We start from the raw sequence: 12,091 nt of genomic DNA, 5'->3' as shown, positions 1-12,091 counted from the left end.
AGAGAGAACGTAGAATAACGGAGCGATCGTGTCGCTCCGGAGCCCGAGCGAAAAAATTCTAAGTCCCCGTTCGTGTCGCTCCGGAGCCCGAGCGAAAAAATTCTAAGTCCCCGTTCGTGTCGCTCCGGAACCGAATGTCGACGGAACGAAATGACAACGGTAGATCCTTATTCCTGGTGCTCGTGGCTCTCTAAAACCATACACTTGTTCTCCTCTGTCTCTTACCTGTGTCGAGATAATCGAGAATCATGGAGCGTTCGTGTCGCTCCGGAACCGAAAGTCGTCGGTTCGAAACGAGAACGTTAGATTCATATTCCTGATCGTTGAGGCACTCTAAAACTATTAGGCTGTTTTGCTCTCTGATGCCCGTGGACCGAGAGAACGAAGAATAACGGAGCGATCGTGTCGCTCCGGAGCCCGAGCGAAAAAATTCTAAGTCCCCGTTCGTGTCGCTCCGGAGCCCGAGCGAAAAAATTCTAAGTCCCCGTTCGTGTCGCTCCGGAGCCCGAGCGAAAAAATTCTAAGTCCCCGTTCGTGTCGCTCCGGAACCGAATGTCGACGGAACGAAATGACAACGGTAGATCCTTATTCCTGGTGCTCGTGGCTCTCTAAAACCATACACTTGTTCTCCTCTGTCTCTTACCTGTGTCGAGATAATCGAGAATCATGGAGCGTTCGTGTCGCTCCGGAACCGAATGTCGACGGAACGAAATGACAACGGTAGATCCTTATTCCTGGTGCTCGTGGCTCTCTAAAACCATACACTTGTTCTCCTCTGTCTCTTACCTGTGTCGAGATAATCGAGAATCATGGAGCGTTCGTGTCGCTCCGGAACCGAAAGTCGTCGGTTCGAAACGAGAACGTTAGATCCATATTCCTGATCGTTGAGGCACTCTAAAACTATTAGGCTGTTTTGCTCTCTGATGCCCGTGGACCGAGAGAACGTAGAATAACGGAGCGATCGTGTCGCTCCGGAACCCGAGCGAAAAAATTCTAAGTCCCCGTTCGTGTCGCTCCGGAGCCCGAGCGAAAAAATTCTAAGTCCCCGTTCGTGTCGCTCCGGAACCGAATGTTGACGGAACGAAAGGACAACGGTAGATCCTTATTCCTGGTGCTCGTGGCTCTCTAAAACCATACACTTGTTCTCCTCTGTCTCTTACCTGTGTCGAGATGATCGAGAATCATGGAGCGTTCGTGTCGCTCCGGAACCGAAAGTCGTCGGTTCGAAACGAGAACGTTAGATCCATATTCCTGATCGTTGAGGCACTCTAAAACTATTAGGCTGTTTTGCTCTCTGATGCCCGTGGACCGAGAGAACGTAGAATAACGGAGCGATCGTGTCGCTCCGGAGCCCGAGCGAAAAAATTCTAAGTCCCCGTTCGTGTCGCTCCGGAACCGAATGTCGACGGAACGAAATGACAACGGTAGATCCTTATTCCTGGTGCTCGTGGCTCTCTAAAACCATACACTTGTTCTCCTCTGTCTCTTACCTGTGTCGAGATAATCGAGAATCATGGAGCGTTCGTGTCGCTCCGGAACCGAAAGTCGTCGGTTCGAAACGAGAACGTTAGATCCATATTCCTGATCGTTGAGGCACTCTAAAACTATTAGGCTGTTTTGCACTCTGATGCCCGTGGACCGAGAGAACGTAGAATAACGGAGCGATCGTGTCGCTCCGGAGCCCGAGCGAAAAAATTCTAAGTCCCCGTTCGTGTCGCTCCGGAGCCCGAGCGAAAAAATTCTAAGTCCCCGTTCGTGTCGCTCCGGAACCGAATGTTGACGGAACGAAAGGACAACGGTAGATCCTTATTCCTGGTGCTCGTGGCTCTCTAAAACCATACACTTGTTCTCCTCTGTCTCTTACCTGTGTCGAGATAATCGAGAATCATGGAGCGTTCGTGTCGCTCCGGAACCGAAAGTCGTCGGTTCGCAACGAGAACGTTAGATCCATATTCCTGATCGTTGAGACACTCTAAAACTATTAGGCTGTTTTGCTCTCTGATGCCCGTGGACAGAGAGAACGTAGAATAACGGAGCGATCGTGTCGCTCCGGAGCCCGAGCGAAAAAATTCTAAGTCCCCGCTCGTGTCGCTCCGGAGCCCGAGCGAAAAAATTCTAAGTCCCCGTTCGTGTCGCTCCGGAACCGAATGTCGACGGAACGAAATGACAACGGTAGATCCTTATTCCTGGTGCTCGTGGCTCTCTAAAACCATACACTTGTTCTCCTCTGTCTCTTACCTGTGTCGAGATAATCGAGAATCATGGAGCGTTCGTGTCGCTCCGGAACCGAAAGTCGTCGGTTCGAAACGAGAACGTTAGATCCATATTCCTGATCGTTGAGGCACTCTAAAACTATTAGGCTGTTTTGCTCTCTGATGCCCGTGGACCGAGAGAACGTAGAATAACGGAGCGATCGTGTCGCTCCGGAGCCCGAGCGAAAAAATTCTAAGTCCCCGTTCGTGTCGCTCCGGAGCCCGAGCGAAAAAATTCTAAGTCCCCGTTCGTGTCGCTCCGGAACCGAATGTCGACGGAACGAAATGACAACGGTAGATCCTTATTCCTGGTGCTCGTGGCTCTCTAAAACCATACACTTGTTCTCCTCTGTCTCTTACCTGTGTCGAGATAATCGAGAATCATGGAGCGTTCGTGTCGCTCCGGAACCGAAAGTCGTCGGTTCGAAACGAGAACGTTAGATCCATATTCCTGATCGTTGAGGCACTCTAAAACTATTAGGCTGTTTTGCTCTCTGATGCCCGTGGACCGAGAGAACGTAGAATAACGGAGCGATCGTGTCGCTCCGGAGCCCGAGCGAAAAAATTCTAAGTCCCCGTTCGTGTCGCTCCGGAGCCCGAGCGAAAAAATTCTAAGTCCCCGTTCGTGTCGCTCCGGAACCGAATGTCGACGGAACGAAATGACAACGGTAGATCCTTATTCCTGGTGCTCGTGGCTCTCTAAAACCATACACTTGTTCTCCTCTGTCTCTTACCTGTGTCGAGATAATCGAGAATCATGGAGCGTTCGTGTCGCTCCGGAACCGAAAGTCGTCGGTTCGAAACGAGAACGTTAGATCCATATTCCTGATCGTTGAGGCACTCTAAAACTATTAGGCTGTTTTGCTCTCTGATGCCCGTGGACCGAGAGAACGTAGAATAACGGAGCGATCGTGTCGCTCCGGAGCCCGAGCGAAAAAATTCTAAGTCCCCGTTCGTGTCGCTCCGGAGCCCGAGCGAAAAAATTCTAAGTCCCCGTTCGTGTCGCTCCGGAACCGAATGTCGACGGAACGAAATGACAACGGTAGATCCTTATTCCTGGTGCTCGTGGCTCTCTAAAACCATACACTTGTTCTCCTCTGTCTCTTACCTGTGTCGAGATAATCGAGAATCATGGAGCGTTCGTGTCGCTCCGGAACCGAAAGTCGTCGGTTCGAAACGAGAACGTTAGATCCATATTCCTGATCGTTGAGGCACTCTAAAACTATTAGGCTGTTTTGCTCTCTGATGCCCGTGGACCGAGAGAACGTAGAATAACGGAGCGATCGTGTCGCTCCGGAGCCCGAGCGAAAAAATTCTAAGTCCCCGTTCGTGTCGCTCCGGAGCCCGAGCGAAAAAATTCTAAGTCCCCGTTCGTGTCGCTCCGGAACCGAATGTTGACGGAACGAAAGGACAACGGTAGATCCTTATTCCTGGTGCTCGTGGCTCTCTAAAACCATACACTTGTTCTCCTCTGTCTCTTACCTGTGTCGAGATAATCGAGAATCATGGAGCGTTCGTGTCGCTCCGGAACCGAAAGTCGTCGGTTCGCAACGAGAACGTTAGATCCATATTCCTGATCGTTGAGACACTCTAAAACTATTAGGCTGTTTTGCTCTCTGATGCCCGTGGACAGAGAGAACGTAGAATAACGGAGCGATCGTGTCGCTCCGGAGCCCGAGCGAAAAAATTCTAAGTCCCCGTTCGTGTCGCTCCGGAGCCCGAGCGAAAAAATTCTAAGTCCCCGTTCGTGTCGCTCCGGAACCGAATGTCGACGGAACGAAATGACAACGGTAGATCCTTATTCCTGGTGCTCGTGGCTCTCTAAAACCATACACTTGTTCTCCTCTGTCTCTTACCTGTGTCGAGATAATCGAGAATCATGGAGCGTTCGTGTCGCTCCGGAACCGAAAGTCGTCGGTTCGAAACGAGAACGTTAGATTCATATTCCTGATCGTTGAGGCACTCTAAAACTATTAGGCTGTTTTGCTCTCTGATGCCCGTGGACCGAGAGAACGAAGAATAACGGAGCGATCGTGTCGCTCCGGAGCCCGAGCGAAAAAATTCTAAGTCCCCGTTCGTGTCGCTCCGGAGCCCGAGCGAAAAAATTCTAAGTCCCCGTTCGTGTCGCTCCGGAGCCCGAGCGAAAAAATTCTAAGTCCCCGTTCGTGTCGCTCCGGAACCGAATGTCGACGGAACGAAATGACAACGGTAGATCCTTATTCCTGGTGCTCGTGGCTCTCTAAAACCATACACTTGTTCTCCTCTGTCTCTTACCTGTGTCGAGATAATCGAGAATCATGGAGCGTTCGTGTCGCTCCGGAACCGAATGTCGACGGAACGAAATGACAACGGTAGATCCTTATTCCTGGTGCTCGTGGCTCTCTAAAACCATACACTTGTTCTCCTCTGTCTCTTACCTGTGTCGAGATAATCGAGAATCATGGAGCGTTCGTGTCGCTCCGGAACCGAAAGTCGTCGGTTCGAAACGAGAACGTTAGATCCATATTCCTGATCGTTGAGGCACTCTAAAACTATTAGGCTGTTTTGCTCTCTGATGCCCGTGGACCGAGAGAACGTAGAATAACGGAGCGATCGTGTCGCTCCGGAACCCGAGCGAAAAAATTCTAAGTCCCCGTTCGTGTCGCTCCGGAGCCCGAGCGAAAAAATTCTAAGTCCCCGTTCGTGTCGCTCCGGAACCGAATGTTGACGGAACGAAAGGACAACGGTAGATCCTTATTCCTGGTGCTCGTGGCTCTCTAAAACCATACACTTGTTCTCCTCTGTCTCTTACCTGTGTCGAGATGATCGAGAATCATGGAGCGTTCGTGTCGCTCCGGAACCGAAAGTCGTCGGTTCGAAACGAGAACGTTAGATCCATATTCCTGATCGTTGAGGCACTCTAAAACTATTAGGCTGTTTTGCTCTCTGATGCCCGTGGACCGAGAGAACGTAGAATAACGGAGCGATCGTGTCGCTCCGGAGCCCGAGCGAAAAAATTCTAAGTCCCCGTTCGTGTCGCTCCGGAACCGAATGTCGACGGAACGAAATGACAACGGTAGATCCTTATTCCTGGTGCTCGTGGCTCTCTAAAACCATACACTTGTTCTCCTCTGTCTCTTACCTGTGTCGAGATAATCGAGAATCATGGAGCGTTCGTGTCGCTCCGGAACCGAAAGTCGTCGGTTCGAAACGAGAACGTTAGATCCATATTCCTGATCGTTGAGGCACTCTAAAACTATTAGGCTGTTTTGCACTCTGATGCCCGTGGACCGAGAGAACGTAGAATAACGGAGCGATCGTGTCGCTCCGGAGCCCGAGCGAAAAAATTCTAAGTCCCCGTTCGTGTCGCTCCGGAGCCCGAGCGAAAAAATTCTAAGTCCCCGTTCGTGTCGCTCCGGAACCGAATGTTGACGGAACGAAAGGACAACGGTAGATCCTTATTCCTGGTGCTCGTGGCTCTCTAAAACCATACACTTGTTCTCCTCTGTCTCTTACCTGTGTCGAGATAATCGAGAATCATGGAGCGTTCGTGTCGCTCCGGAACCGAAAGTCGTCGGTTCGCAACGAGAACGTTAGATCCATATTCCTGATCGTTGAGACACTCTAAAACTATTAGGCTGTTTTGCTCTCTGATGCCCGTGGACAGAGAGAACGTAGAATAACGGAGCGATCGTGTCGCTCCGGAGCCCGAGCGAAAAAATTCTAAGTCCCCGCTCGTGTCGCTCCGGAGCCCGAGCGAAAAAATTCTAAGTCCCCGTTCGTGTCGCTCCGGAACCGAATGTCGACGGAACGAAATGACAACGGTAGATCCTTATTCCTGGTGCTCGTGGCTCTCTAAAACCATACACTTGTTCTCCTCTGTCTCTTACCTGTGTCGAGATAATCGAGAATCATGGAGCGTTCGTGTCGCTCCGGAACCGAAAGTCGTCGGTTCGAAACGAGAACGTTAGATCCATATTCCTGATCGTTGAGGCACTCTAAAACTATTAGGCTGTTTTGCTCTCTGATGCCCGTGGACCGAGAGAACGTAGAATAACGGAGCGATCGTGTCGCTCCGGAGCCCGAGCGAAAAAATTCTAAGTCCCCGTTCGTGTCGCTCCGGAGCCCGAGCGAAAAAATTCTAAGTCCCCGTTCGTGTCGCTCCGGAACCGAATGTCGACGGAACGAAATGACAACGGTAGATCCTTATTCCTGGTGCTCGTGGCTCTCTAAAACCATACACTTGTTCTCCTCTGTCTCTTACCTGTGTCGAGATAATCGAGAATCATGGAGCGTTCGTGTCGCTCCGGAACCGAAAGTCGTCGGTTCGAAACGAGAACGTTAGATCCATATTCCTGATCGTTGAGGCACTCTAAAACTATTAGGCTGTTTTGCTCTCTGATGCCCGTGGACCGAGAGAACGTAGAATAACGGAGCGATCGTGTCGCTCCGGAGCCCGAGCGAAAAAATTCTAAGTCCCCGTTCGTGTCGCTCCGGAGCCCGAGCGAAAAAATTCTAAGTCCCCGTTCGTGTCGCTCCGGAACCGAATGTCGACGGAACGAAATGACAACGGTAGATCCTTATTCCTGGTGCTCGTGGCTCTCTAAAACCATACACTTGTTCTCCTCTGTCTCTTACCTGTGTCGAGATAATCGAGAATCATGGAGCGTTCGTGTCGCTCCGGAACCGAAAGTCGTCGGTTCGAAACGAGAACGTTAGATCCATATTCCTGATCGTTGAGGCACTCTAAAACTATTAGGCTGTTTTGCTCTCTGATGCCCGTGGACCGAGAGAACGTAGAATAACGGAGCGATCGTGTCGCTCCGGAGCCCGAGCGAAAAAATTCTAAGTCCCCGTTCGTGTCGCTCCGGAGCCCGAGCGAAAAAATTCTAAGTCCCCGTTCGTGTCGCTCCGGAACCGAATGTCGACGGAACGAAATGACAACGGTAGATCCTTATTCCTGGTGCTCGTGGCTCTCTAAAACCATACACTTGTTCTCCTCTGTCTCTTACCTGTGTCGAGATAATCGAGAATCATGGAGCGTTCGTGTCGCTCCGGAACCGAAAGTCGTCGGTTCGAAACGAGAACGTTAGATCCATATTCCTGATCGTTGAGGCACTCTAAAACTATTAGGCTGTTTTGCTCTCTGATGCCCGTGGACCGAGAGAACGTAGAATAACGGAGCGATCGTGTCGCTCCGGAGCCCGAGCGAAAAAATTCTAAGTCCCCGTTCGTGTCGCTCCGGAGCCCGAGCGAAAAAATTCTAAGTCCCCGTTCGTGTCGCTCCGGAACCGAATGTTGACGGAACGAAAGGACAACGGTAGATCCTTATTCCTGGTGCTCGTGGCTCTCTAAAACCATACACTTGTTCTCCTCTGTCTCTTACCTGTGTCGAGATAATCGAGAATCATGGAGCGTTCGTGTCGCTCCGGAACCGAAAGTCGTCGGTTCGCAACGAGAACGTTAGATCCATATTCCTGATCGTTGAGACACTCTAAAACTATTAGGCTGTTTTGCTCTCTGATGCCCGTGGACAGAGAGAACGTAGAATAACGGAGCGATCGTGTCGCTCCGGAGCCCGAGCGAAAAAATTCTAAGTCCCCGTTCGTGTCGCTCCGGAGCCCGAGCGAAAAAATTCTAAGTCCCCGTTCGTGTCGCTCCGGAACCGAATGTCGACGGAACGAAATGACAACGGTAGATCCTTATTCCTGGTGCTCGTGGCTCTCTAAAACCATACACTTGTTCTCCTCTGTCTCTTACCTGTGTCGAGATAATCGAGAATCATGGAGCGTTCGTGTCGCTCCGGAACCGAAAGTCGTCGGTTCGAAACGAGAACGTTAGATTCATATTCCTGATCGTTGAGGCACTCTAAAACTATTAGGCTGTTTTGCTCTCTGATGCCCGTGGACCGAGAGAACGAAGAATAACGGAGCGATCGTGTCGCTCCGGAGCCCGAGCGAAAAAATTCTAAGTCCCCGTTCGTGTCGCTCCGGAGCCCGAGCGAAAAAATTCTAAGTCCCCGTTCGTGTCGCTCCGGAGCCCGAGCGAAAAAATTCTAAGTCCCCGTTCGTGTCGCTCCGGAACCGAATGTCGACGGAACGAAATGACAACGGTAGATCCTTATTCCTGGTGCTCGTGGCTCTCTAAAACCATACACTTGTTCTCCTCTGTCTCTTACCTGTGTCGAGATAATCGAGAATCATGGAGCGTTCGTGTCGCTCCGGAACCGAATGTCGACGGAACGAAATGACAACGGTAGATCCTTATTCCTGGTGCTCGTGGCTCTCTAAAACCATACACTTGTTCTCCTCTGTCTCTTACCTGTGTCGAGATAATCGAGAATCATGGAGCGTTCGTGTCGCTCCGGAACCGAAAGTCGTCGGTTCGAAACGAGAACGTTAGATCCATATTCCTGATCGTTGAGGCACTCTAAAACTATTAGGCTGTTTTGCTCTCTGATGCCCGTGGACCGAGAGAACGTAGAATAACGGAGCGATCGTGTCGCTCCGGAGCCCGAGCGAAAAAATTCTAAGTCCCCGTTCGTGTCGCTCCGGAGCCCGAGCGAAAAAATTCTAAGTCCCCGTTCGTGTCGCTCCGGAACCGAATGTTGACGGAACGAAAGGACAACGGTAGATCCTTATTCCTGGTGCTCGTGGCTCTCTAAAACCATACACTTGTTCTCCTCTGTCTCTTACCTGTGTCGAGATAATCGAGAATCATGGAGCGTTCGTGTCGCTCCGGAACCGAAAGTCGTCGGTTCGCAACGAGAACGTTAGATCCATATTCCTGATCGTTGAGACACTCTAAAACTATTAGGCTGTTTTGCTCTCTGATGCCCGTGGACAGAGAGAACGTAGAATAACGGAGCGATCGTGTCGCTCCGGAGCCCGAGCGAAAAAATTCTAAGTCCCCGTTCGTGTCGCTCCGGAGCCCGAGCGAAAAAATTCTAAGTCCCCGTTCGTGTCGCTCCGGAACCGAATGTCGACGGAACGAAATGACAACGGTAGATCCTTATTCCTGGTGCTCGTGGCTCTCTAAAACCATACACTTGTTCTCCTCTGTCTCTTACCTGTGTCGAGATAATCGAGAATCATGGAGCGTTCGTGTCGCTCCGGAACCGAAAGTCGTCGGTTCGAAACGAGAACGTTAGATCCATATTCCTGATCGTTGAGGCACTCTAAAACTATTAGGCTGTTTTGCTCTCTGATGCCCGTGGACCGAGAGAACGTAGAATAACGGAGCGATCGTGTCGCTCCGGAGCCCGAGCGAAAAAATTCTAAGTCCCCGTTCGTGTCGCTCCGGAGCCCGAGCGAAAAAATTCTAAGTCCCCGTTCGTGTCGCTCCGGAACCGAATGTCGACGGAACGAAATGACAACGGTAGATCCTTATTCCTGGTGCTCGTGGCTCTCTAAAACCATACACTTGTTCTCCTCTGTCTCTTACCTGTGTCGAGATAATCGAGAATCATGGAGCGTTCGTGTCGCTCCGGAACCGAAAGTCGTCGGTTCGAAACGAGAACGTTAGATCCATATTCCTGATCGTTGAGGCACTCTAAAACTATTAGGCTGTTTTGCTCTCTGATGCCCGTGGACCGAGAGAACGTAGAATAACGGAGCGATCGTGTCGCTCCGGAGCCCGAGCGAAAAAATTCTAAGTCCCCGTTCGTGTCGCTCCGGAGCCCGAGCGAAAAAATTCTAAGTCCCCGTTCGTGTCGCTCCGGAACCGAATGTCGACGGAACGAAATGACAACGGTAGATCCTTATTCCTGGTGCTCGTGGCTCTCTAAAACCATACACTTGTTCTCCTCTGTCTCTTACCTGTGTCGAGATAATCGAGAATCATGGAGCGTTCGTGTCGCTCCGGAACCGAAAGTCGTCGGTTCGAAACGAGAACGTTAGATTCATATTCCTGATCGTTGAGGCACTCTAAAACTATTAGGCTGTTTTGCTCTCTGATGCCCGTGGACCGAGAGAACGAAGAATAACGGAGCGATCGTGTCGCTCCGGAGCCCGAGCGAAAAAATTCTAAGTCCCCGTTCGTGTCGCTCCGGAGCCCGAGCGAAAAAATTCTAAGTCCCCGTTCGTGTCGCTCCGGAGCCCGAGCGAAAAAATTCTAAGTCCCCGTTCGTGTCGCTCCGGAACCGAATGTCGACGGAACGAAATGACAACGGTAGATCCTTATTCCTGGTGCTCGTGGCTCTCTAAAACCATACACTTGTTCTCCTCTGTCTCTTACCTGTGTCGAGATAATCGAGAATCATGGAGCGTTCGTGTCGCTCCGGAACCGAATGTCGACGGAACGAAATGACAACGGTAGATCCTTATTCCTGGTGCTCGTGGCTCTCTAAAACCATACACTTGTTCTCCTCTGTCTCTTACCTGTGTCGAGATAATCGAGAATCATGGAGCGTTCGTGTCGCTCCGGAACCGAAAGTCGTCGGTTCGAAACGAGAACGTTAGATCCATATTCCTGATCGTTGAGGCACTCTAAAACTATTAGGCTGTTTTGCTCTCTGATGCCCGTGGACCGAGAGAACGTAGAATAACGGAGCGATCGTGTCGCTCCGGAACCCGAGCGAAAAAATTCTAAGTCCCCGTTCGTGTCGCTCCGGAGCCCGAGCGAAAAAATTCTAAGTCCCCGTTCGTGTCGCTCCGGAACCGAATGTTGACGGAACGAAAGGACAACGGTAGATCCTTATTCCTGGTGCTCGTGGCTCTCTAAAACCATACACTTGTTCTCCTCTGTCTCTTACCTGTGTCGAGATGATCGAGAATCATGGAGCGTTCGTGTCGCTCCGGAACCGAAAGTCGTCGGTTCGAAACGAGAACGTTAGATCCATATTCCTGATCGTTGAGGCACTCTAAAACTATTAGGCTGTTTTGCTCTCTGATGCCCGTGGACCGAGAGAACGTAGAATAACGGAGCGATCGTGTCGCTCCGGAGCCCGAGCGAAAAAATTCTAAGTCCCCGTTCGTGTCGCTCCGGAACCGAATGTCGACGGAACGAAATGACAACGGTAGATCCTTATTCCTGGTGCTCGTGGCTCTCTAAAACCATACACTTGTTCTCCTCTGTCTCTTACCTGTGTCGAGATAATCGAGAATCATGGAGCGTTCGTGTCGCTCCGGAACCGAAAGTCGTCGGTTCGAAACGAGAACGTTAGATCCATATTCCTGATCGTTGAGGCACTCTAAAACTATTAGGCTGTTTTGCACTCTGATGCCCGTGGACCGAGAGAACGTAGAATAACGGAGCGATCGTGTCGCTCCGGAGCCCGAGCGAAAAAATTCTAAGTCCCCGTTCGTGTCGCTCCGGAGCCCGAGCGAAAAAATTCTAAGTCCCCGTTCGTGTCGCTCCGGAACCGAATGTTGACGGAACGAAAGGACAACGGTAGATCCTTATTCCTGGTGCTCGTGGCTCTCTAAAACCATACACTTGTTCTCCTCTGTCTCTTACCTGTGTCGAGATAATCGAGAATCATGGAGCGTTCGTGTCGCTCCGGAACCGAAAGTCGTCGGTTCGCAACGAGAACGTTAGATCCATATTCCTGATCGTTGAGACACTCTAAAACTATTAGGCTGTTTTGCTCTCTGATGCCCGTGGACAGAGAGAACGTAGAATAACGGAGCGATCGTGTCGCTCCGGAGCCCGAGCGAAAAAATTCTAAGTCCCCGCTCGTGTCGCTCCGGAGCCCGAGCGAAAAAATTCTAAGTCCCCGTTCGTGTCGCTCCGGAACCGAATGTCGACGGAACGAAATGACAACGGTAGATCCTTATTCCTGGTGCTCGTGGCTCTCTAAAACCATACACTTGTTCTCCTCTGTCTCTTACCTGTGTCGAGATAATCGAGAATCATGGAGC

Source organism: Calliopsis andreniformis, unplaced genomic scaffold (assembly GCF_051401765.1).
Source record: "Calliopsis andreniformis isolate RMS-2024a unplaced genomic scaffold, iyCalAndr_principal scaffold0341, whole genome shotgun sequence".
In the NCBI taxonomy this organism is placed as follows: domain Eukaryota; kingdom Metazoa; phylum Arthropoda; class Insecta; order Hymenoptera; family Andrenidae; genus Calliopsis; species Calliopsis andreniformis.
This window is presented reverse-complemented; position numbering follows the sequence as displayed.